At 38.9% G+C, this 27,780-nt stretch overlaps 1 protein-coding gene and 1 non-coding gene across 5 annotated transcripts in view; both read right to left on the minus strand.

Annotated features, from left to right (window-relative positions):
- Positions 1 to 27,780, minus strand: part of LOC120775670 (eye-specific diacylglycerol kinase) — a 242,124-nt gene that overhangs the window by 190,065 nt on the left and 24,279 nt on the right. The window lies entirely within an intron of this gene.
- Trnay-gua lies at positions 2,384 to 2,531 on the minus strand. Its single transcript has 2 exons — positions 2,495 to 2,531; positions 2,384 to 2,419 (listed from the first exon to the last, which is right to left on the minus strand). It is a non-coding gene; the product is annotated as a tRNA-Tyr (tRNA).

A 27,780-nucleotide genomic window follows, 5' to 3' on the forward strand; every position in this document is an offset into this window, starting at 1 on the left:
CATTACGGCGGCTTAAGTTCATCAAGCGGTGTTTAACATATACATACATACATACACATGCAAGCAAAAGCACAAAGCTTTCGCGTTCCGACACTCGCAAAGTCGAAAATCGGTGTGGGTGGCAGTGAAATCGTTGTGCGCCTATATATTTATGTATGTGTGCGGCACTGATATTGATTGATTTTACCATTCAAATGTTTTAAATACCTGTTTATCTATTGTGCCGAAGGTCCTCTTTCATTTTCCGTTAGCATGTTTTGTTCCGAGGTCATTGCTTCGTAGAGTCAGTGACTCCTGAATATTATTAGAATTTGTCGTTTTGATTGATCAGCTACTTGCATATGAGAATAGATTAGTGTTGCTCCAGTTTGAATGCTGGGTTTGCTATCTGCTGTATGTGGAAGCCATAATATTCAAAAGGAAGTGAAATAGATGCTGCTACAAACATACAGAACTAATCAATAATATTGAAAAAATGTATTCGTTCTCCTTGTCTCCAAAAATTGCCGCTTTAAATCCAAGGAGAGTTGAATAAGCGTTAGTAAGCGGCATATTAAAAGCGATTGAGTGAAGAAAACCAGGTTGGTGGCATAATGTTCGATCCTCCATGAAGAAGATCCGTACCTCTTCTTCTATACTGGCATAGACACTGCTTACGCGGTTATGGCCGAGTTAACAACAGCGCGCCAATCGATTCATCTTTTAGCGATTCGGCGCAAATTCGAGACACCAAGTACAGACAGGTCTTTCTCCAGCTGATCTCTCCAACGGTGTGGAGGTCTTCCTCTTCCTCTGCTTCCCCCGGCGGGTACTGCGTTGAATACTTTTAGAGTTGGAGTGTTTTCAACGATACGGACGACATGACTTAGCTAGTGCAGGCACTGTCTCTTAATTCGCTGAACGATGTCAACATCGCGATATTCGCTTTCTCTCGAAAGCTCTTAAATCAGATGTTGTTATCGTCCATGTCTCTGCAATATATAGCAGGACGGGAATAATGAGTGACTTATCGAGTTCGGTCTTAGTGTGGTATTTGTTCGTCGAGAGAGGACGTTACTTCTCAATTGCCTAGTCAGTGGATTTCGATGCTGACATTGTTGTTGATGTTAATACTGGATCCAAGATAGACGAAATTATCTAAGATTTCGAAGTTATGACTATCAACAGTGGCGTTACCCCAGCGGACAGGGGTTAGAATAATCGTAATAGGCGACTAAAATCCATATGCACTGTGTCTGACTCAATGGGCTTGCCTTGAAATGTCAGCATAGTCTATGTCAGAAATTGTGCTATAATACTCAACTTGAAATGATATTATAGACTTTGAATGAATTTCCTTCTAATAAAAAGACATTTCAAGTTCAAGCGACAAATGTCACTAACCGATAGCAGCAAAAGCTACAAGATAATACCAGAGACTTAAACCTGGTACCACGATTAGCAGTTAACCCTTGGAGCTTACTCTAATCTGCTCATTGGGTTTGGCCCTTTGTGGAGATTCGTAGTGGCTGCGGTTGAAACCTAAAGGCAAGTAGGGTTGAAAAATTCATTGTGAAGCACTGTGGCCGGGTGCCGGACTCAAAGTACGGCAGAGGTTTTAGATGGGCCTCGAACACGACCAAGGTGGAAAAAGTGTCCCTTCCAATAATATTCAGACCTCAACTGTATGGACAATTTTTGGCTAGAATAAAAATTCATTGGCTTTTAAGGCAACTAATGAAGCGTTATTATGAAAAATTATATAAAAATTCCGTTTTTCAAGTTAACCTGAACAATTCTTGCATTAGAAGAGAATCAGCTATTTGTTTATGTTTAAAAACATTTATTTTAGAACAGAAAACCGGAAAAAAATTTTCCGTAAAATCACTAAGTTAATTCGATAAAAAGTTGCAGCGCCAATTAATAAAATGCTAAAGTGCAAGCCATTTAATTTCATTAATTTTAATTTAGGCAGCAAAACCGCAACAACAAATATTCATTAATTGAATGCACTGGCCATAGACGCTTACAAACATATTTAATTTATAATTTTTAAGCGCGAGAAATACATGTTTCAATGCAAAAGTTCTGGCAGGCGTTATGATTATGAGCACAAACCGCGAACGCACATACTTCGTCACTAATACATACACATATACGCACATACGCTTGTACCAATATACAAATTCCAGCTTAACTTCTCTGAATTAACTGCGGTATGCTGGCAATGGCCGATCAATTTTTAATTCGCTCGAAAGCGTTAAATGCGTCATTACTTTAATATTAAATTAATTAAATATTTTAATTATTCATGTGGCAGCCAGGCATACGCTGAGATCCACCATAAAGGATTCGACAAACGAACTGTGACAAATTTCCAAGCGGTAAAAAAAACTAAGGGTTCTCCTTCGAGCCGGATTTGAACCAGCGACCTATGGATGTCTGCACTGCAGCGACCGACAGTATGCGTGATCGCCGCGCCAACGTTATTAATGTTGATGCAAGCTAATTCTGACTACAGTCCACCGCTCTACCAACTGAGCTATCGAAGGCAGTTGGGCGTTCGCGTCCATTCCGTCGTTTCGCTTTTCATTCACATCAACTTTCATATATATATGGACGCCTCTGTGGGGGCTACAGACATACATACATGGATGCGTTCGTATGTCTGTGGAGCGAGTTTATTTCCATTTCGACGCCTCACTTGGCGGACGTGGTGGAAAAAATAAACAGCAAACTGCTCCTATAATTTGTTTCTCCAAATCGCATGTCTCTTGCTTTTCACTGCTCTTCCAATGACTATTACTAAATTCTCTTCTCATCACCTTTTTTGCAACGCACACTTTCTCCAACTATGGGCTGGCAATCGTCAACTGGTTATACGCTCAGCAAGCGGCAACACTCTGCCATTTTATGACCGTTCAATTAATTGTACTCCCAGTTTATTGTTTCTGCACTCAATTGTACCTCTCTCCATGAATATTGCAAGCTGTTGGCTATTTACGAGCTGACTGCGCTTTCTCTTGCTTCTCTTTTGCATCATCACCAGCCGCCCGTCTTTCACTTGTTGCCGATCACATACATCCATACACATTTGTGCATCCAATTTCACTTAGTGCGCTATTTTTAGTTACTGGAGAGCGTGCCGGCTTCTCGCTACTATTTGCGATGCGCGCATTGTTTCTCCGCTAGGCGAATAGATCGTGTTTAATTAATATGCACAGTTGTATTTGTAAACAATGTATTTGAGTACGTGAGGCTGAAGAAAGCGTTATTTTGTTTCGAATACTTTCAAGAACGTTCATCTTTGACGGCTCTTCAAAGCAAATCATGCTTGATATGGAAATATTTTGCCATTGTCTAACGGACTTTATCTAGGTCGATCGATTTTTTATCGATAAATTTGCAATCATAACGGTAAATACTTTGAACCGGGGAATGATCCAGCAGTAAACAATAATTTTTTTCAAGATTAAGTTTAACTATCACAAAAGCTTCGTTTAAGGTGAATTTAATGTGGTATGACTACTCTCACTGAAGTTAGGTATACAAATTTACAAACGGAGAAACAAATTCCCTTATGTAACCTTATTTCATCGGGTGCCATAAGCATAGCTTTTTACTCTTTTGGTATCAATTCATAAACATTATCCATATAACTTTGTGAAAGCTCGTAAGCTTAAAACCGCCAGATGTCGCTGAGCGAACAATGAAAAATCAGATTTTTTAACCGATTCGGCTCACATGTATTGCTAGCAAGGAAAAATCGGTAATATACCGTCTGTTTGAAACGATACATAAAATCTAATATTGCTATTCTCAGAGCTTTAAAAGCGTTAAATCTACAATGTTACAATGTGGAAACATTCGTAAACTAAAAGTGATGACAACTCAAATAATAGTCATCTGAAAGTCCATACTACTATGTATAGTTGATTTAATAGCTCCTAGTGCTGAATAATCTGAAGTTTTCGACTTAATCTGTCTTTAAAGTGAACAAGAACAGAGACAAATTGTTGTTGTTGTTGGCAGTTTGTTATCTCTTTAACTGTTAATGAAACTTTGCCGTTGTCTTAGGTCAGTGACGGGTTCTTTACTGACTTTACACAAATCCCACATGACTCCATAATCGGCCAGCACTGCAACTAACCACTTGGACTTGCAAAAGCAAGAATAACAAAAAAGGCAGCCTGAAAGCGCAGCGTGCGACAAACTGTAAAAACCCCTTAGCTCATAGTAGTCGCAGCAAAATGGTGAGTGAGTGACCGCTTAAACTTTCAATGACAATGTCCTGTGCATTAACCGCCAGTGGATTACGACCGGCACACGCTCGGCAGCGCCAGCGCCAGAGCATGCGTGTGGCACACACTCCGCATGTGGCAGACAGCAGCAATTGCTAAGTTACAAAGTAGTATTATTATAAAATAGTTCAGTTCTATTTTTTCGCTTTATGTAGTTTCTCAAGTAAAGTGCAGAAACAAATGCGGCAAGAGATGCGACGACTGGGAAGGATGGCAAGTATAATATCTATGTAGCTAATGCTAGCAACTTGTCCGTTTCAATGGTCCAATGCATGTAAGTGTGCATGTATTTACTTATATATATGTACTAGCAAGTGTGTGCGTAAGCTGGTTCTGTCTGTGCACTTAAACAGTTAAGATTATGGAGGATTGTAAGAACATTCGCATGTCCCAGGGAGCTGGCACAACTTTAAGTAAAAAAGAAAAATGACAGAGGAGTGTATTATAAGCGAAGTTATCTGATGGAAAACATCATCAATTTTTTAAATCGATGAATTTATCTTGTTGCACGGCATCCGAAGAGTGTCTGCTCTGGAAAAGTCATTCCAAGTTGTTGATATGTTGGTGCATATATGATATATGGTAATAAGCTGACCGATCAGTATTAAGCTCTTGTATGGAATATTATCTTCAAGGAGTTTGGCTAAGTATTCACCCAAGGTACCATCTTTTGTAAGAGTGTACAGTTGCTGGCGTACGCCGATGATATTGACATCATTGGCCTCAACACCCGCGTCGTTTGTTCTGCTTTCTTCAGACTGAATAGGGAATCGAAGCAAATGGGTCTGGTAGTGAGAGAGGGAAAGACGAAATATCTCCTGTCATCAAACAAACAGTCGTCGCACTCGCGACTAGGCTCTCACAGCACTGTTAACAGTTATAACTTCGAAGTTGTAGATAATTTCATCAATGTTGGAGCTAACATCAACACCAATAACAACGTCAGCCGCGAAATCCAACGCAGAATAACTCTTGCCAACAGGTGCTACTTCGTATTGAGTAGGCAATTGAGAAGTAAAGTCCTCTCTCGAGGAACAAAGACCGAACTCGGCAAGTCACTCATCATTCCCGTCCTGCTTTATGGTGCAGAGGCTTGGACGATGACAACAACTGATGAGTCGACGTTGCGAGTTTTCGAGAGAAAAGTTCTGCGAAAATTTATTGGCCACGGCGAATAGCGCATTCGATGGAACGATGATCTGTATGAGATATACGGCGACATTGACATAGTTCAGCGAATTAAAAGAAAGTATTCGACGCAGCACCCGCCTGGTGAAGCAGAGAAAGAGGAAGACCGTTGGAAAGACCAGGTGGAGAAGGAACTGGCTTTGCTTGGAATCTCCAATTGGCTCCCCGTTGCGAAAAGAAGAAAAAACTGGCGCGCTGTTGTTAACGTCAGTAAAGAAGAAGAAAGTATTTTCGAGTAGCCATGCTAAAGAATGGAATAGGGTTCTCGCAAATACATCCACGCATTTAAAGGAAAACTCTATGCCGTTACAAACTAAAGAAGAAGAATGGACTTTTTTTCAGTTCTCCTTTCGACGTCGTCGGGTTAAGAGGAAGCAAGCTGTACTAGGTATAAAACTAAGGACAGCAACGTTATAATCCGACACTGCTATGTAATTTGTAGCCTAAGTTGTTGTAACATGTTGTTGGTGCCCCAACACTTTCCACATTTTATTGAGCTGTCTCCGCTACACAAACCTTAAATTCTGAAAATATCTGTTAACGCACATTTGAATGCACAGAATCCACAAAAAAATACAACAACTGCAATAATTCGCAGCACACACAACAATAAAAGCAAAAACAAGCGTTGAAAACGTTTGAAAAATGTACATTTATGTTTATATTTGTTGATAAATTGAAAATTTCATGATTGCAGACAAATAGTCTGCGCGACGATGAAGCGACCTTAACGGTATTGACGCCAACCTACGAAAGCGGTCGCGCATTACGAGCGCCATAAAATAAAACAAATAAATAGTTGAAGTGTTGCGTCCTCTTGCCGTCGAAAGCGGCAGATTTGTGTTTGTGTGTGTGCGTCTGTGGGTAAATGGCAAGTGGTGGTGTACAGATGAGGGGACTAGAATTAGGGAAAAATGAAGAGAAGCGCTGAACGAAGCCGAAAAGAAGGACGTGATGCTCGTAAAGCAGGCAGAGGCAGGCCACAACACCTTGTGAGTCTTTTTTTGTGTAAGTGTGTGTGAGTAATGGCATGTTTTATTGCGAAATTTTGCATTTTTATGCCCCTTGATGTTGTTGTTGTTGTTGCGTAAGTAGTGTAATTTTTCATGAGCACAAATGCGGACGCTTTGACGCTTTTTATTATCAATGTCGCTATGCTTTATGGCCGAATAGCTTTATATGCCGCGATTTGCTTAATTTAACAGGCGAACAATGAAAGAGAAAAACAACAAACAAGTGTGTGTCAGAGCAGCTGGAGCAGCAGCAACAGCTGAAGAATACGATTTGTAAGCTTATGGTCACACTAGCGTTTATGATTATTAACGGAATGCCTATTAGATGAAATCCCAACAAATGTATGCAGGTTAGACGGACTAACGGACTATTAATCTGCCAGTAATCGAGGCTGGTGAGAGCGTAATCCAATTATATGGCAAAAGAAAGCATTTGTGGCACACGAGTCATCAGTATGATTAGCGCCGGGTGAATAGCAGCAATGACTTAGCAGCATGCCAGCGAGGCAAGAAGACATGACGAGCCGGCGGACAGGCAAATATGACAATATTTATAAATTGATGTCTTAAGCTCGTCTGACGTGCGCAACTGGCGAAACGAACATGTGCAGCCACAGGAACGCAACGATAAACATGTCGGTGGACACACACACGTGCGCAAATATATTGATGAGAATCATTGATGTGCATTTAAGACGCTTGAATAGCACATGACAAATATTTTTGGCAGTGGAACGTCTACTGATATGTAAGAGACATATATACATACATAATATATGTATGTATGTATGTATGCGCGTATCCATGTAGATATTAGTTGTATAATATTAAGGTCCAGCATTATCTCTCATATTTGGAAGCACGCATACTAAGTCCTACTGCTGATGTGTCTGACATTTTCAGATTCTTAGAAATTAAGAAAAATCACACACACGCACAACAGTTATTGCCACGGCAGTGAAACTGAGCGTAGCTGCACGGTATGCAGGAGGGTAATGTGCATGACGAATGTGTGTTGCGCTAATAGTAAACCACGAGACACACTCTAAACTCACACACACGCACATACATACATGAGCATATGGGGCATCTGCTCGTTTGTCAACAGGCCGTGCAGGCACGCTCTTAAGTGACAGCGTATGCGGTGGACAGTGGAACGTACTTGCGTAGACATACACACCCGCACACGGCCGCAAACAACGAAAACGTCAGCAACCGGTGTGGCAACCACGCAATCATTTCAAGTGAATCACTTATACGCCCTGGCGGCACCTGTGGGCCACTGGGTTGTTGTAAATTTGCGCGGATGCGCCACACAGGAAGGAGTACGAATCGTAAAAACAACAAAGCAACAGTAACGGCACATGTACACCAATACATATGCGCGTGCGTCATCGCAAATGGCATTGCGGCACGCAATAATAGCTGCCAACAGCAGCAACAACAATGATAATGCGGCAATTCCACACAGCTATCATGGCGCACGAAAGGACATTGTCAACACGCAGCGGGCAGCAGGGCACAAGGCAACAGAGCCGACACAGACAGCAACTCAAATAAATGTAAAACACTCGCATATGCCAAATTTATGAACTGGCGCACACCACACATAACGGTGCATAACTGAGTACCCAAGCACATGCATGCTCACTGCCCCCAAACATATGAGTGCGGTGTTAGAACGTTATGGGCAGTCGAATTTATGGCAGCTGGTCTAATTTCAGCCGCTCAAATGCACCCTTTGAGCTGTCTATCATCTGCTCCGATTGCCTGTGTGGGTTTAGAACGAACGTCCGTTTACTTAGACACCACCTAACCAACATCAAGCGCGCTTCCGATGTCCGACAGTGCAGCCTGAAGAGTACGGGAGTACATTTAATATGTACATGATGTTGACATGGCTCTAGTCATAAAATTTTCAAGTATTTTCTTTCTATTTTTAGCAATTTACACCAAATCACCTAACGGTAACTCGTAAATGTCGATTTAGGGATCGAGATACCATAGTTTGTATTTGCCATAAATTATGATATGTCAGCATTCACATGTCCATGTGCTATTTAAATTGGTCAAATATTAATTAAAATATTATGATCAACATATTTTTTTAAACTTGCCGGTAAACAAGAAGAAGAACTGATATTGATGATGGGATAATATGATCTTCCTATTTATATCCAAAATGAAGTATACATTAGTCCAGGATTATTGCAAAGTAGCGCAAGTACCAGGTGACCGTACGCTAAGCGTCAAATCATCTTCCGATTTTTCTGAAGAATTTAAGTAAAAAGAGTTATCTTAGTTGGGCGAAATAATTAATTTTATCAATTTCTGATATATATATATCTCACTTCAGCAAGCGACTGTCACTATATAGGTTATGAAGTCAGAAAAGAAAAGAGTCCTCGTTTTAGGAAGGGGACAATTTAAGATATGCTGAGTAGGGAGCAGAATATCCATTCTATCCTTGTGTTCAGTATAGGACTACAAGAACTGATTTTACTTAAATTTTTAACAAACCCTATAACAAGAAGATTAGGTCTGCAAAGCTTGAGAATTTTTGGAATTTCTGTGAAAACGTCTCTTCAATATCAGAGGCAGCAAGACTACACAAAACTCTGGCTAAGGAGAAGGCGGACACAACTCTAGTAATTAAAAAATGTGACAGTACTTATACGACCAGTAGAGAGCTATTGAAGAAGACCAGTGTCTAGAAGGGGTAGTCGCAATGAAATTGTTTACTGCGGACTCAGTCAGGTGGGCTACGGCCCCGTTCTCTAATTTCAAATCCCCGAGGGCGGACAGCATATTTCCAGCACTTATTCAACAAGAAGAGCAGGTTCTACTGCCCTGTCTTGTTCAGCTGATGAGAGATAGCCTGGCGCTGGCGTATATCCCTGAACCATGGAGGACAGCAAAGGTGATCTTTATACCGAAAGTGGAAAGGACTACTCACTGGCTAAATCCTTTAGACCGATTAGTCCAACTACCTTCCTACTAAAGAGTATGGACAAGATCGTGGACCACGAAATAAGGTCGAAGGCGCTGATAACGTCACCCCTGCATGCGAATGCTATTCCCCCTGCTGTGGGGCCTCGTCATGGACGAACTACTTTTGTTGCTAACTAACAAATGAATTCGCTGTCAAGAACATTCGGACGACATAGTTACTATAGCCAGAGAAAAATTTGAGGATACTCTCTGCGATATCGTACAAAAGGGGATTAGGCCTGGCCAAGGGTTGGTGCGTTGGACTAAACATCAACCCCCTGAACACGACCATCGTCAGGTCTCTGCATGGCCTTAGGAGCCTAACACTCGGAGGCAGAGCGATAGGGATTACTAATATGGTCAAGTACCTGGGTCTCACGCTGGATTCCGGAAGCAGCATGTTGACCTGACAATGGTCAAATGGTCATGGTCCTGGGGGTATAAACCAAGGATTATCAGATGATTGTGCACTATGATAGTGCAACCAATTATCACTAATGGAGCGGTAGCTAGGGCTCCGAGAGCATCTCAGACGTCGGTAGGACATCAACTATCGAAGCTGCAAAGACTCGCCTGCGTCTGCATGTTGGGAGCCATGCACACACACACACGCACATGTGCACATAGTTCAAATTTGACTCAAGCACTTACATCCTATAAGTAAAAGTTTGAGAGCTATGTATTAGCTTCAAGAAACCGTTTAAACTTCTCATATAAACAATATTCATGAGAAACTATCGGACAAAACTACGATTAATTTGAATTATTTCAAAAACCAGAAGCACATTTTTGAGCATTAAATTCAATATATCAGTCTCTTACCAGTCCGATCCATTATTTGCACTTTCAGCCTACAGATACATATTCAATGTAACTGTCAATCTGGAAGCCATTTAGTTGAATTAGGAATACAAAAGCGCCTAATATCAAATAAGTCAGTTCTTCGAAATTCTCTCACAACAACAGAGCAGAATTAAATTTCAAACAACTACACGCGCGCATACTCGTACATACACGTTTTGACCTTCAGATAATCGTATGCTTGTTTTGTTCTTATTATTTCATACTCGAGTCGTACGATCCATGTAAAATTTGGATGTTGGCCTTCCCAGCCGCCCATATGAAACAAATAATAGTAAATGTTGTCAAAATAATGATAAAGCGCTCTTCTGAAACGAGAGTTGGTGTTTACATGGAAGCATTCTGCGAAGAGAAGCCTGTTTCATGGCGGCACGTGCGCGCTATTCGAGACGAGGAGGATGGACCGTGTGGGCTTGTGAGGTGAAAGAGATTAAGTGCAGCGCCCGCTTGAAGGCAAAATGATATCAACAGACTTTTTGCCTATTTGTGTACATATATGCGTGTGCGTGAGTGTGTGTGATAAATGGGCTTGCATTGAAAAAACCGACAACAAATTCTAATTAAAATCAGCAAACAAATCCATTCCTAGTTTAGTGATGTTTTTGTGTGTATTTGTTTATGGGTCTGTGTGTGGCTGCAAATTAAGGATTTAAATGATTGAGAACGGGCAAATATGGTATGCATGAGTACGATATACAAATATATATAAATTTTTGTCTAAAAAATAAATTCATTAAATGTGAAATGTTTTTATGCACTGATGAGGTTATGAGTTTAATGCCTTGAGCTTTTCCGAAAAATTTAATAAACTCCCCCAACTACCTTCACACACTAAAAAAGTTTGATAGTCAAGTACATGTGTGTGTATGGATATACCGCAATACAAAGCATACGCACTCAAATCAGTTTTTGCATTGTCTGGGCAAACTTTTTAATGAGAATTCCTGTTTTGTTTGGTAACTGGAGTTGTATCCTTGAAGTAAAAAGGATTGCAAGGGAATTCGAAACTTACGTAAGCACTAACACACAAACAAAAAGGTATGTTTTCGTAAAAAAGAAATCACAGGTATTTGCTTGGACAACAAAAGGCTGGAGAAAATCATTCGGTGTGTTCTTAAGTCAACTTTCCCTTAATAAAACGATCATATGGGTATACACAGGTTGAACGGTATTTAAGGGAGATTAAAATGTTTTGTTAAAGAACAGTTCAAAAGGTAGAATTTAATATGTGGTGTATTACAACAATCCTTTAAAATTCTTCAAAATTCCAAATTGCTAAAGTAGATAAGCAGCTTATTCGTTAAACCAAACCCATGAATTTCATAAATTCCACACCTTTTCACAAACCATTTTACTTCTGGAAAATAAATCGCCTTTTTTTCGCCTTTAATTGTTTCACTTGCACGTTAATTAAAATTTCAAGCAGAAATATTTTAAACGGTACTTACCTATTTACATATATTAATCTTATTTTTTGTCGTATTACTTTGAGGTTTCGTTTGAAATTTGGTTTAATGAGCTTTTAAGTTGTCTTACACACTCTCTTTTTTATTGTTTACACGCTTTTAGTTTTAAGTTTTTAACATATTTGATTCACACCGCATTTTGAGACACTAAAAATTTTAGATATTAGAAAAATTTTATAAGCAAAGGAAAGGAAATTTAAAATCATATTTTTGGCGTACCATTGTGCCAACACTAAATTATTTTGATTCATGTGTTAGAAAAGTCTTTAATTACCAAATAAATGTTATAGTGAGAGAACGATTGGAAACGACTCGTAATCGAATGTGTTCACTGAAGATGACTAAAGAAACTAACTGAATGGCTTACATGGGTTTCCACACGCAAAAAAAGTCTTAATTTCAGTAACTTTTTTCATATAAAAAATTATATACAAGTATTTTATTTAAATTTTTCATTATCTCAAAAATACCTACATATTTTAAAAAAAATTTTTGAAATTTTCAAATGAAAATATTTAAATCTCGGCCATTTTGACGCCGTTTCCGACAATCGCTCGGAAAAAGGTGGCTCCGCTGAACTTCTTATACAAAAAATCGTCAAAATTAAAAAAAAAAAACAAAAAAAAAACAAAAAAAAAACAGAAATTAAACAGAATTATCTCTCGACAAGCAGAAAAAGGGTTATACATATATTATATGATAATAAGTTCAACTTGATTAGAATAAAACATAATCGCCTACTCATTTTAGTTCACTTCGAAAGTTAGATCTACAGACCATTTGAGAAGCCTGAATAAGGCTATATTTACTCATTTAGTTGTCTTGAATATATCCAAATGAAACCGAATGGGCCCTCTCCTGTATAAGTTCTGACAATTTTAGGCAGTCGTAGCACAGAAGAAAAACACGCCACGATTTAAAGTTATATCTCAAGAATAAGGATCAAAAAGGAATTAACTTTAAACAGGAATTCTGCCGAACAGAAAGACAAAACTTCCCCAAGAGCTCACCTAAGTGATTAGAGTTTGCATAGAGCACCCTCCACCTCTAAGTTAATATTGAATTTAAATTTTTATTTTTCTGCATTTGCAAATACAAAGCAAAAACAAAAAGCAAGCATTCCTTACAAATTTATTATTTCTTTAAATAATTTCATTAATTTGTGTTGAATTTGGCTTGGGGCACGTTGGCGCATGTTTCAGATCGGCATAATTACCGCTACTTATAAGTATGCAAGTACACAAAAACATACACACACGTAGGAGTACAAGTCGTGTAATGAACTCGCTCAACTCAACTGTGGTGAAAGTGCACGTGTGTGTGTGTGTGTTTGCATACATGTGAACGCAAATATCTCGCTCATTTGCCAAATGTGTTGCAAGCGTCGAATAAATGAATATAAATTGCATTAAATTTGAGGGCGCCACATGTTATTCAACAGCTGAACCAATGAAGTACACACACACACACCCACATACATGGCTGCTTGCAAACAATTGGTAAAGAGGCGCGTGAGGGAAAGGGAATGGGCTTGATAAATTTTGAAAACAAAGCCAAAACAAACGAAATTAACATTTGATACCGTTTGGCCTGACGCTTGCACCGTTGCACACAGCTCTCTTCGCCGAGCTTGTATTCACCGTATTTAATGGCGCCACTGAATGCCAACCGAGGAGGAACGTGAAGTTCATTACGTCGAAATTATGCGTTTTACCCGCCGGCGTTTGCACGCACACACACACGAATACATGCATGGGAGTGAATAGAAAAACACTTTGTGCCAAAACTGTTAAGAGCGCGTAAATAATCGCACCTGCTACGCACCCTGAAAGCAACAACGCTCCCCTAATCGGCTGCCAAGTGTTGGATAATAGCTGAGATGGCATTCGCACAGCTTTCAATGCGGCAGCCAGCAGCTGACAAGCTCCGGTATCAATGGTATATTTACTCAAAGGGAGAAGAACGAATCGCATTTACAGCACTGCGTGGGGATACCACGCACATTGAACGGTAAATCTCAAACCGCAACGAAAAGGAGACGTGCCGGACGTGACTGCCACCAAAATGTGCCACAATTTCGGGTTTTAAATTTATGGACTCTTCTTACTGGATGTTGCTCTGCACAAATTTTGGATGATTATCGGGTGGATTAAGCGCGAAACTCGAATGAGTTTAATGATAAAATACATCAAAAAATCGTATAAATAAACAGGCCGAGTGAAGAAAGAAATAAAGCGATAAATGTCAGCTTTTGGACCCAAAAACTGATTGAGCTCCTTTAGGTAGTAAAAAATTAAAATTTCAAATAAAAAAATTATTTTGAAATAATAAGGAGTCGTAGAAGAAAATCATATGGAATCGCTTAAATAATTTTTTCAAAATATTGGATAGTCGAAAAAGTCTTTTCGTATTTCTAATCAAACTTCAGTTTATTGTTTTATATTTATACTAATAAATAAATAAACAAATATGTACCACTTCGGGCGACCACTTTTTGCCATTTTTCCGCTAGAGACATTATTTCATCAGTGTAAATCGAAATTTCGATATTTCCAGCACGGAAGCGAGAGAACCATTGTTGTGCTACACGAACTGATACAGCATCGACTCCGTATACTTCACACATTTCATTGCTGGCTTGCGTGGCATTCTTCTCCTTTATATATAAAAATTTCAAAATATAGCGAATTTCTTCATTATTTTCAATCATTTTTGAACAGCTGTAACTTTTTTCAACTTCGCCGAATTTAAATTTTTTGATTAAATGAAGTTTTAAATCTCACCTTTCCAACACTATGTATGTGTCACTAGGTATGACACAATGTGAAAGGTAGCACAGCAAATGTACGACTGCAACGACATCTATTGACAAAATACGAAAAGACTTTTTCGACTACCAATATACATATACAACGTTTTAATATTTTAAGAAAAAAATTTAATATGGAGTTAAGTTGAAAATATTTTTCTAGATTTCAATTGATTGATTAAAAGTAAATTTGAATTTAAAACAAATAATTGAAATTAGAAAAAATTGATAATGTTCAATGTCTCAAAAGTCATAATTCCAAAGCAATAAGCAATTTAGGTGAAACTTTTGCAGGCAATTACATTCTTCGTACATATTGATAAATGGTGTTTCATAATTAATTGAAGCTTATTTGCAAAAAATTTAGTGGCTCTATGAGTAAAGCTACCAGAAGAATATGTTCGTTTAGACAAGTTTTTTGGATTTTAAACAATGTTTTAAAAAATCGCCTGGTTTTTTAAAATTACATATTTTTCTCCACATACGCGTAGATCCTGTCTTCATTACAAATTGCAAATTTTCACTAGAGATAAGTAAAACTCGGCGTATACGCAACTTTTATATCCACAACCATTTCAGGAACACTGCGTATGAGCAATTTAAGCCTGTGAGCGGCCACCTACATTTTTAGAAAAGATAAAAAAGAAAACTAACTGTTGATGACAGTTTCAGTCAAAACATGTCAGCACAACAAAAAGCAACGAAAAAATTAAAAAAGATGATATTAAATTGTAAATGAGACAAGAGCGTAAAAACACGCGTTCAACCAATGCAAAAGGAATAAATTTTTAAACGACAAAAAACCAACAAATGAATGTGAGCACAAAAATATGGATTAAACGAAAAAAGCAAACAAAGCTAACAAAAACACAATAAAGCGCGGAGCAAACAATAATAACAAAAGACTTTTGACCACGCCGCTCTTAGTGGCAAGTTCACATTAATGCTGGAAATAAATCATAAGCATAATGAAGTGTGTGTCTGGACGGAAAAATGTCAACAATGTCGAAGGATACCAGACATGACGCACCAAGAGCTAGAAACGAAAACAAAAACGAACAACACAGGCGCACCGGAAGTGGCACGGCAGTGGGGGGCGTTTGCATTGTAACAAAAGTGAAGTTAATATGAACTGACACCGAATGTTGCAAGGGAAGAGCGAACAGCCGCCGCCGGTACATTTGGCCCCCGGCAACACAGACAATAGCCTACACGCACGCATGCACACACACACGTACACGAGTAGATGGGCAACTAATGAAATACATAAAATGAAGCCAGCCAGTTGATTAGCTTTGACGGGAGGTGGAAAATGTGTTGCAAGGAGCGCATAGCGGAATACAAATAAAAGGAAATAGGCCAGCCCTGAAGAGACTGAAGGAGGTTAGTAGGAAATCGCGCGACTGACAGCAACTAAGGCACAACATTATGCACACGTGGCCACATAAATGTCACGACGTGTGTGTGCGTGTGTATGCTAATGGTTGCTGTTTGTGATATGACATATTCGCCGGGAAACAGGTAGTCATAGCCAAGCCAGACAAATGCGAAGGGGTGATGGATATGTGAGCATGTATGTGTGTGATAATGGGCCTTTAGTGTGCCCCTAAACCGTTAAGCTCTGTGGAATGACGCGAAACAAAGTGTGCTGCGCGGGGATGAAGGCAAGCACCAAAAAGGGTTAAGTCAATGGGTACGCGGACGGACGGCATTTGCGTAGGGGACTGTTTGCTTCTAATTGTTGTAGTGCATTTGCTTGAAATGCGCACATTTAATGTTTTTAATGTTGGCACAACGACTCTGGTGCGGCACTAGGCGCTAGCAAAGCACAGTTCCGTGCACAGAGAGCCCACTTTGTGTACTTATTATTTATTTACTTTCAATATTTCACCTCTTGTTTGCTTTGCACTTCAATCTTTCGAGTCTAGCTCACAAACTTGCTGCAAATGCTTGGGCAGCATTTTGAAAACACTTTAATTTGTTTTTTGCTCAAAGCACTTGAGAATTTTCGAAAACAACAACAACAGCAAAAACCAGAGACGGCACTCGATTTGATACAAAGTTTCCGAATTTGCCCACTGGCTGTGAGTTTACATGTTTCTGCTTGTTGGCTATTTATTGTATTTTTGCATTTGTTGTTGTATGTTACAATGTATATGTATATGTAAACACTTGAGGAGATCTCAACTATTAATCAAATTTAAAATATTCGTCGCGTTGACTGCCACAAAACGTACTGCGCGCACCGAATGTTCAAATAAAACTGAAGCACTTTCCACGTCGAAGGCAGGAAAACACCGAGTGTCGAGCAAGAGCCACTGCCAAGTCGAGACAATGCTTTCGCCGCAGCAACAACAGCAACACACAGCGTCAATAGAGCTTTTGCCACATGCCTGGTGGACAACATATAAGCGTTTTGGCAGAAAAGCTCACAACGGCGCGGCGAAAATCCTTAAAATGTGCTCACATCCGCTCGTCATCTCTCTCGCGCTCATTCACACTCTCGAACCGCCGCTTTCGTCACCACTTTGTAACGCGGCGGCATTCGTGTAGCATTCAAAACACCTGTAAGCGTCGTCGGTTTATTGTTGTTGCTTCGTTGTTCTTGGTGATTTTCGATTTGTTGTTGCTTTTATTGTTGCTCTATGTATTCCTCCGTGTGTTTTGCTAATCGTTAGCGCATCCATCCAATGTGCTTGTATGAATGAGCGTAGAATGTTGGCTTAGCCGGCAAAAAGAAGAAACGTGAAAGCATTTGTACTCTCTCTCCCCCGTACTCATTGTTAGCCAGCATATACCATGAGACCACTGCTTTGCTGGGTGGTGGTAATTGCTGGTACGACAGTGTGCGTTGTTGCCAAAGGATTTGTGGGTGGCATGCGGCAGTTTAAAAAAGTAAGAAAACGGAAACTCAACAGTTGGCACATTAACTTTGCCTCCCATTTCTGTATGCGCATCCACACATGCCTCTGACTGAGGCTGGGTGTAAAGGAGAAAATTCAATGCTCTTTTAGTTTAGAAATATAATAAAGATATAATTAAAAAATTATAAAAAGTCCTTAGTTTTTTCTATGTTTTTCATCGCAAAACCTACGAAGAAATTATAGATAGCAAGACACCCATAATATTCGGCAAGAAGATTTATGTCAGAGTATGTCGAACACAAACTTACAACAGACCTCAGTACTCGGCTAGCTTCAGAAGCAAAACCGCAAACAAGAAGAACTTTGGCAACTGCAAAATCATTCCGGCTAAGAGTGGAACATAAGCATTTCTTTCTACTACTTACTCGCATCCAGATTCAGCTTAGCCCAGTTGCAGCGCTTTTAACCGGACACTGTACCAAAGTCGTGCATGCGGTGGAAAGTTTTTTAGGAGGAGAGGTAAAAACCTCTCACTGCTTTCTTTTCGACTGAGGTTTAAATATTTTGGGTTTCTACCTTCTAGGACAACTATCTACTAAGCGATTTGGCCAGAATCAAAATTAACCGGCTCAACGGATTTCTGGTAGACTAGACGAATTTTGTTGATACATAAAGATCTCTTTTCAAAACAAAGAAGTTTCGGGGCGTCCCGATAGTTCGAATGGGTTTCAGATAATCTCCGTCGCGAACATGCTCTCGAAACTTGTAAAGGAAGTTCGTTTGAAGAAGAGTTGCGAAAAGTTTCAATAGAAGATTTAGAAAATATGCAGCAGAAATTGAAGATTGATCTTGGGACACAAAATATTTAATGAAATTTTGTTCAGTAAATTATACAAAATGCGTGCCTATCGAAGCAGTATTATATTTATGATTATAGTATCGAAGGCATGACTAATTCGGCCCACCAATTAATGCGGACTCCTTTTAGCGTTCCTAATTTTAGTTGTCTAATGCCAACGCTACTTCTGTGAGCAATCTCTGATTTTGACTTGTTATACAAATCAGAAATTAAAAATATTATCTTCCTTAAATAAAAAAAAAAAATATTTCAAATTTCTCAAAAGCCACCAAAGGCGATTTGTCACTTCCATATTTATAGCGATGCTACCAAGTGCTACATTTTTAACAAAAAAACACAACGTAGCATAATTAACTCTCTGATGAGCTTGTAAAATAAATTATACACGAGAAAAATAATTTGACACGAATGCGTGTTTTAACAAGTCCATCACGGCAAGCCAACGCCAGCAGATATCTGCGTAATAAAATAAATTGTGTGAAAATCAAATAAAAAAGGAAAATGGCAATTTCTACCTCATTTGGATTTCGCACAACTTCCTGGATAAAAATTCCACTTAAATTAATTTCGAAAAAGAACATAACGGAATTGATGCCGCAACACTTCGATACCGCGCCGCTGAATCATGAAATATTTTGCTCCTTTTTTATTTTTATTTTTTTGTTGCTTTTGTTGCGGTACTTCATTCATTTTCGCCTATTTTACGCGCATTTAACGTCACAAATGTGGAAGCGTTCGTGTGTGCGACCGGCCAATTAATTTCGCATATTATTGCGCGCTGTAATTGAGACAAAAATAAATAAACTCTTTTTTGCTGCAAAATGTGGATTGCAAATATACAACAACAACGGAAAAAACTGTGCGAACGACGATTCAACAATTTATTAATCACTACAAAATATTATACAATTGTAGCAGAACCGAGATTGCAAAAACAACAACCCGATTTTTGAATTAGTACTAATCAAAAGCTAAATTTGCTATAATTCCGGAAAAAATTGGGTGGATGTAATAATTTCCTTTCTGAAAGGAACAAATATGATTACCAGGAAATAAAATCAAGATTTTTACTTTTTATTGTATTATATTTGATATTATTGCTTATATTATTCTTCGAATTTCGAAAACTATTTGCCCATTCTAAGAACACTAAACCATGACAACTTGCTTTGGAAGCATACTTGTATTGAATAGGCGTATATATCCGGTGCTACCAATAACATTGTGTCATACAATATAGTGTTGGAAAGGTGAGATTTTAAGCTTCATTTAACTAAAAAAAAAACTAAATTCGGAGAAGTTGAAAAAAAATGTTACGGCTGTTCAAAAATGTGTGAAAATAATGAAGAAATTCGTTATATTCTGAAATTTTTGTATAAAAAATTGAAGCCATCCATGAAATTTGTGAAGTTTACGGAGACGTTGCTGTATCAGTTCGTATAGCACAACAATGATTCGCTCGCTTCCGTTCTGAAAATTTCGATGTGCAAAATGCAGCTCGCTCTGGGTGACCTATCGTTGAAAAAGTCGATGAACTTATGGAATAGCTTGACCAGGATCGTCACATAAGCAGCCATGACATCGCTAAGGAACTTAACATTCTTCATCAAACGGTTTTGAATCATTTAAGAAGACGGCTACAAAAAGAAGCTCGATGTTTGGGTACCACGTGAATTATCTGGGAAAAATTTAATGGACCGAATTAGCATCTGCGGTTCTTTGCTGGAACGAAATGAAATCGAACCATTTCTGAAGCAAATGGTAACAGGCGACGAAAAATGGATCAAATACGACAATTATGTACAAAAAAGATCATTGTCCAAGCGTGGTAAAGCTCGCAAACCCAGGATTGACGCCTCGAAAGGTTATGCTGAGTATTTGGTGGGATTGGAAAGGAATCATTCAATATGAACTGCTTCAGCCTGATCGAACTATTGATTCTATATATTTACATTTTACTGTCAACAACTGATGAGATTAAAGCAAGCAATCGAAAAAAACGGCCAGAACTGATCAATAGAAAGGGCTTCGTCTTCCATCAGGACAATGCTAGAACGCTAAAATTGGGAGAGGTTGGCTGGGAAGTTGTGATGCGCCCACCATATAGCTCTGACCTTGCACCATCGGCCTAGTACCACTTTTTTCGGCCAATGCAGAACTAACTTAATGGAGTAAAGTTGGCTTCAAGAGAGGCCTGTGAAAATTACTTGTCACAGTTTTTCGCCGACAAACCACTGATGGAATAATGTAATCGACTACCCTATACTATAAATACTCGTACAGAGCTAACGCACGAACCTTTTTATGTCGAGAGCCATTACACCCAATTTCACTGATTCGTAAATAAAATAATAGAGTAGCACAGTACAGAACCTATATTCGTTAAGAGAGAACTTTTTTACTATTTTTAGGAGAAGATTATTGTAAGGATTACAAAAGGTGACCGAAAAGGCAGTGTTCAAAACTCTATAAAATGCTCCTTAGTTAAAACAAGTATTAAGGAGTGGCTTGCTCTCATTTACTCGCTTTCTACATTTATCTTACCATTTCTTGATATGAGTCTTACAAGCTCTGTCTTCTCTTATGTGAAAGAGTATTAATTAAGAAATGTACATGTGTGTATATGTGTATGTATGTATATACACAAAAGTTTTTGTTTGCTACATTAATGTGTTGGAGGCCTTCAACCTTTTCTTTTTCTTTTTATATATTCCACTCTTATTTATTGAAGGAGAATAAATTATTTGCGCTCTCATACCTCACGTCTTGTAAAGTGCAAATTGTTTAAGATTTAAAAATAAAATGACCGCAAATAAAAATACTCAGACGACGTAGAAGTAAACAAATGTGAAAGGCGACCAGTGCAGACAAACCCGAAAGCTTTCGTCCACTTAGGAACGATATGTGAAGGTGAGCAACTATGAATAGGTCGACTTAAGAGTTTCTTAAGAGTTTGAGGGTAAAGGAAGTACAAAATCATTTTACTAGGGACAATTAAAAGCCGTTATTGTTGAGGAGCTTTCATTGAAAAGCAAAATATAAAGCAATATACAAAATAATTCAATTTTAATTGTTGCGGGTTCCACGGTTCTAGCCAATTTATTTATAAATATTACACTTTCATTGATGGCGTCAACGCTCGGCACCCGAGTACATTGCAACGCAGAATCGGCAATTTATCACAGCTGTCAGCTTGGATTGGATCTCACCTGTGAAAAAATTGTTGACGACATGCGAGCAGCAATTTCGTGGTTAATTTACGATTCAGCAATAAATGTCGCACCCACTTTAGATTAATTTTATTTGTAGTTGTAATATATTTATTCGAGCAATCATTAAATGGCTTTCCTTTGAATTCCGTACATGTGTTTGCAGTTGATGTGCTTTCACGTTACGGAGGAATTTGCTTGAAACAAAGTAAATAGTTGCAGTGAAGGAAATTAACTAAATCAAGAATTCAATAAATCAGCAGAATCATATGAACTAATCCTTTATTTACCAAGATTTCTAAATACTGGGTCGAGCCAAAAGCTCTCCACCTTACATCTCATCTCAAAGATCTGTAAATTGCGACTACAGAAATTTAAAATATAGGATTTCTCAATGCCAACAGTCAAAAGATTTTTGTAAATCTAGTTTGCTTGAAATGATTCGGTATCGTATTTGTTTGCAAAATAATCAAAAATTTAACTGGATGCACCTGTCTTATGCAAAGTGCGTGTCTGAACGTTTTTGGTGTTATCTGTTTAAAAGTTATCCTCTGAAATGACGAATCTCAACCGAGTTTTTATAGACCCTTGTTAGGTTAGGTTAGGTTAAGTTAGATGGCTGATCAAAAAGATCGCATGTGGTGTTCTATGTGTAGTTCTTTGTGATGCCATAGAAAGGAAAAACTCCTGTGTTCGAATTTGCGAATCGCTTAGTGGCCAATGCAAACTTGCACAGGCGTTTAATTTCCACTCCCGCCAGCTCGGTGGGATGTCCGAGGGTATGCGCACCCAAGTGTTTAAGTCGTGACCGCATAAACGCGGGACAGTCAAGAAGGAAGTGTTGAGTTGTTTCTACATCATCTTCTTCCATACAGCTTCGGTAGGCAGCGTCCGGTAGGATTCCCAACCTCACTGTGTGGACGCCAATAGAGCAATGGCCCGTTAAAAGCCCCACTACCAGGGAAAGGCTATCCTTACTGAGGGCAAAGAGATCACCTGATCTTTTGCCATCGATTTTGGCTAAAAGGCTTTTGCAACAGTGCATGTACCGATTATGTCCAAGCGCTGACCAGCTATTTAATAGTAGACCGCAAGAGGATAAGGGAGCACCGATCCGCTTCCATTCTACCGATAACGACTTTAGGGTGCCTTTTCTTGCTAGCTCATCAGCTTTACAGTTTCCTGCGATTTCGCTGTGGTCTGGCACCCACACCAGTCTTATCACAAATGCATTCGATGCTATTCATAGCGAGATTAGGCAGCCTGAGTTCAAGGCTAGTATCGCCGCTCTGCTATCTGAATAGATGGTCACTTCTCTGAAGGAGATTGCACTCCGGAGCAGCAAATCTACTGCTACCTTAATGGCTGCAACCTCGGCCTGAAAGACACTGCAATAGTCAGGACGTCTAAAACGAAAGCTCTCGACAGTAGACCCCTCCATCAACCTTCCCCACAAGCTTTGACCCATCCGTGAAGATATAGACCCTTGTGAAAAAGTTAGATTTATTAGATCTCACCCGAAGGATCGCCAACAGATAAGAGTCGATAAAAAGTCGCTGATAATTCCTTCTATAAGAAATTTAATCCACCTATTAACACTAAATGTTTATTATGACATTTTTCAGGATCAAAATAAACCACTCAGGTACGAAATAAGGGTTAAGCCTTGTAATGTTTCTTACAATCATACCAAAGATCTCTCTTTTATGACAGATATTCAATATTTGCTAGTAATTTAGGACACTCTAGGTTTTTCGGAATTTTTTAATAAAAATTTGACAGTTCGAAGTCAAAACACTTGAGCCATTCGATCCAAACTTTTATCAGCAAGCGTCTATTTATTATTTTCTAATCGCTTTCAATATTCGTAACAATAGAAAATTTATCGAAAACTTCATCAATATTAAATTGAAATGGAAGTACCTTTTACTGGATTTCAGTGAGACAGGCAGCAACAGTGAAGAAATAATAAACAAAAGAAAAAAAGGCAAAGACAATAAAACGCCTTAAATGAGGCTCCACGAGTATGCAGATCGTTATGGTGACAACCGCAAAATCCAAAAGCCGAGCACCCAAAGGCACCCACACACACACAACCGCAATGGTCCGTAGTCAGATAGTTGTACTAGCAGGCAAAAAATAATATGGCCAGCGCCGATTGCTCGGGTGCGTGCGTGAGTGCTCCAAGTTGCAGGCAATGAAAACACAATATTTTATGTGTGGCAGACACAGAAAACAATAACATAGACAGTGTAACAACAGATAGACAGACAGACGGACAGGCTGGGACAGGACGCAACGACCAGGTGAAGCTGAAGGTGCGCGCAATTCGTGCGAACCGGAAGCCGTCAAGGGATATTTGTGTTTGTGAGTGTGTGTGCTGGAATGCTGTTATTGCCACTGCCACTTACAGCCTTGCTGCAGGGGCAACTACATAGGTTGGGACGGCAAAATTCGTTTCGTTTGTGTTGAATCAACGGAAATGCCCCTAAAGGCTTTGTGTACACGTATTTATAGGTATACATGCATACATATACATATATATGAGAATTGTTGATGTGAAGGTCTGTGCAATCCAGTCGAAATATATAATTGTATTGCCACATGAAGGCTGTTTGGCGGCAAGCGCACGCAGCCAGAAAGAAGCAGAGTGAGAGAGGGACAGAAGTGCGGAAGGTGCTGCAGCGACTTTTGGACAGTCGGGTTTATATCGTAGAAATTTAATAGTAATAAAACTTGTCATACTGTACTTTTGCTGTGTGAAGGTAAACGCCCTACCCTTTTAGCTGCAGGCGAAATAAGGGCTTTGTATAGGAGCTGGAAATAAAGAGGATAATATTACAGAAAAGACAGGTATAATTGTATGTGTGTACCTAACGATTTCGAAGGTAAAGCCGGGACCCTGCAGTAAAACATTTAACTTGTCTGCACTTATACTAGTTTACGACTAGAATATCCTCACAAAAATCGAGCTATGTGTAGTAAGAAAAGCTCAGAGTTTTAGCAATGGTTTGGAAAGTTAGTTCCGAAAGTGAGTGTTGCAAATGTGTTGAACGGTTATGGTCTTAAAATCAATAAATTCGTATATTCATATTATATATTTTTATATGCTTTGAGGCTGTATATTTCTAGCCGAAAACTGGCAATGGATATCTCGCATAACCGCAACCTCTAAAAATACCAATTGCTGGTATGAACACGGTTCGGTTGACTAGTTGGGCTGCGACTCACAGATGTTGTGCAGTTGTAGATTTTACTGCAGGGTTGTTTTTTTTTTGAGTGAGTGAGTGTTATTTCCCATTTATTTCGCCTTGGTGACTTTACGACCTTTGATGCTTTGATTGAAATTTCGATTGGGTTGCGTAAATGCCTACGTCATCGACTTCCAAGGACGAAATTGAAGACATTTTATTAACGGTTTTTTCATCACTTATCCACCACTAATAGGTGGATAAATTATCGATAACAACATTTCTTTAAATCAATCTTCATACTTTTCTGACATGTGCCATATACTTACAATATATTTGATTATTGGAGAAGGTTTTGATTTCGATCAGATGTTTGCGCAAAGTTTCTGCACCATTTTGACAACTTGCTGGAGAAGATAGAGTAATGTTATGTAATGTAATGTAAGTAAGCAATGATGCTCTATGATTTTTAAATTTGCGTCACTTATGAATCCGCGATTTACCCTGGTGGTAGCTACGATCTCCAGTTAATCTGATTTAATATTATGCTTTACGCTGCTCAAAAGAACCTTCCAGAATGCTGTAGATACTAGAAAATAGCGCATAATGGCAAATTTCCACAAACTATATTACAAACGACTTAATGTCATGAAATTGAGCCACAAACCATACATATTGGCCAACAAAATCAAATTGAGTGAGAAGGAGAAAAATTCAGACAACAACCCACAAAATCAAAGAGAGCAAAAATGACACGGCGAAAAAACTGACCTGCCAGCGTGCAAACATTGTTTAGCTGGATTGAAGAATTGAGTGATAAAAACAACAAAAAGCCAAAATAAGGCATGGTAAATGGGAAGCGCAGAAGGTGAAGAGAAGGAAAGTGTAATCTATTGTTATTACATCTCGGCCATAAGGCGGAGACTGTTTGAAAACAGCAGCGTAAATGGCACGCAGTTCTCGAGGTGGGAGCATGCCAGTGGCCGAGCTTAGCTACTATGGCAGTGGCGCAAATCTGAGTGCACGCACACATATGCACATGTACGTAATAGAAAAGCATAACCACAAGCCACCGACATCAACGGAAATCACGCGCAAGCACGGCATCGGAAACACGCGCCAGCTGCGTCTGGTCAACGGAGGAAATGTTTTGGTGTATGTATGTGCACTCAGTTGTAGCTTTCGGTGTCTGCACAAATGGGTTCAATAGACGCCGCCAACGATCTGTTTATAGCCTCAACTATGGTTACAACAATTTGCTCTTGTTATGGTGGCATGCAGCAGTGGCACATACACACACACCAATGCTATTGATTGCACATACATTCGTACACACATGTGAGCTGATAAGCTGGTTGCAGCGAAATATGCCGATGGATTAGAGAATCACATGCCGCTTAGCCCCCCACAGCTGCTCAGCATTTTGCAAATATATGAATTCCTATCTATGTATGTATATATACATGTGTATGTTGATGCATGCAATTTGAGTGCAAAGCCTCGGTCTCTCGGTTTGCTTCGCTTGTTAAGCAAACGCATTTGCGGCCTGATGATGTGTTCGGTGTTTGTGCCACAAGCATACAGGCACAAACACACACACATCAATGTACAAGCTGAGCAGCAAATTGAAATTAGTTTTGCGCTCTGAAGTGGAGAGCGGTAAAGGCAGTAGCCGCCAGCTACATTTCAATTTTGTAACAGTCAGAAATTGAAAATTGAAAATCCTTAAGACTCAAATTTGCGTCTCTGATGTGCGAGTATTAAGTTACTTTATTAAACCGGGCGCAATTATGAATACAAAAGACTCGATTGCCTTGGACCGCTGCCAAGCAAATGAATCCCTAAATGCCAATCGCCGTCAGATTATGTTCCATTTCGGTTGATAACTTCATGGATTGCGGCAAAGCAATGAAATGAATGAAGACATGCTAGCATTTCTAAGTGTCAATATCAATTCATGGGCTCGTGGGCGTATGTGGCTTCAAATAATGAAGCTTTAAGAAATTTTCTGACATAATTCATTGTGACAAAATGAGGCATGGAAATCTTCGAATTAAGACGAAAAGATGCAATTAATGTTTGCTTATTTGCATCTTACTTATCACAATCAGATTTTGTTAAAATGTTATTTGCAGTTGCAAGAACGTCATAGACGCAGTGAAGTTCAAATAAGTAGAGCCGAATTCGAATTATGATTAAAATTTTATTTTTAGACCGATTTGAGTCAAGTTTAGTAATCGCAATGCTGATGTGAGGCGCTAGAATTGCCAGGACCTAGTTGGACTCGGTCAGCTAAGTCTACTGTTTGTAATAATTTAGAGCAAATACAAAATTATTGACATTGGATGTGGCAAGATAGATTATTATTAAAAGGAAGAAAAAATGTGTATCTCATTTTCTGATCATGATCTCATGTTGATCATTCAAGTATCAGTCAAAAAAGTACGAAAGTGGCAAAATTAATAAAAAAAAAAAAATAGTAAGGTAGCGCTAAGTTCGGGTGCAACCAAACATTTTATACTCTTGCACGAGTCAAAGCCAGCGAAATACCTTAAAGTGCAAAACGTCAACCAGATGATCGGAATCTATATATAACTCATACACTGACCGACGTATTCGATAAAAGCTTTGTTAAAAAAAACAAAAATCATTATATCGTCACCTGAAATGCAAAATAACGTAACAACATTTTCAGAAATTTACAGTGGCATGAATGAAACACGAAATAAAATGAAACATGAGTGAAACAAAATTTTAATATTGGATAAAACTAGTTTATATTTGATCGGAGAACCAGAAAATGTTGACCATATGTTATATTATGTATGTAATTTTATGTAGTGAAGCGTAATCAATGGGACATTCAATTTCGAATTTTTTGATGATACGTTATTTTGCATTTCAGGTGACGATATGTATATACTCGTATGTAGTAGACGAATATATATATTTGTCAATACTACATACCATTAACATGCCACATACTAATATACTGTTCCCTGAGATTCATTAAGTTACCTCACATACCATCACCAATCATATGGAGTAA

Source organism: Bactrocera tryoni, chromosome 4 (genome assembly GCF_016617805.1).
Source record: "Bactrocera tryoni isolate S06 chromosome 4, CSIRO_BtryS06_freeze2, whole genome shotgun sequence".
Taxonomy (NCBI): Eukaryota; Metazoa; Arthropoda; class Insecta; order Diptera; family Tephritidae; genus Bactrocera; species Bactrocera tryoni.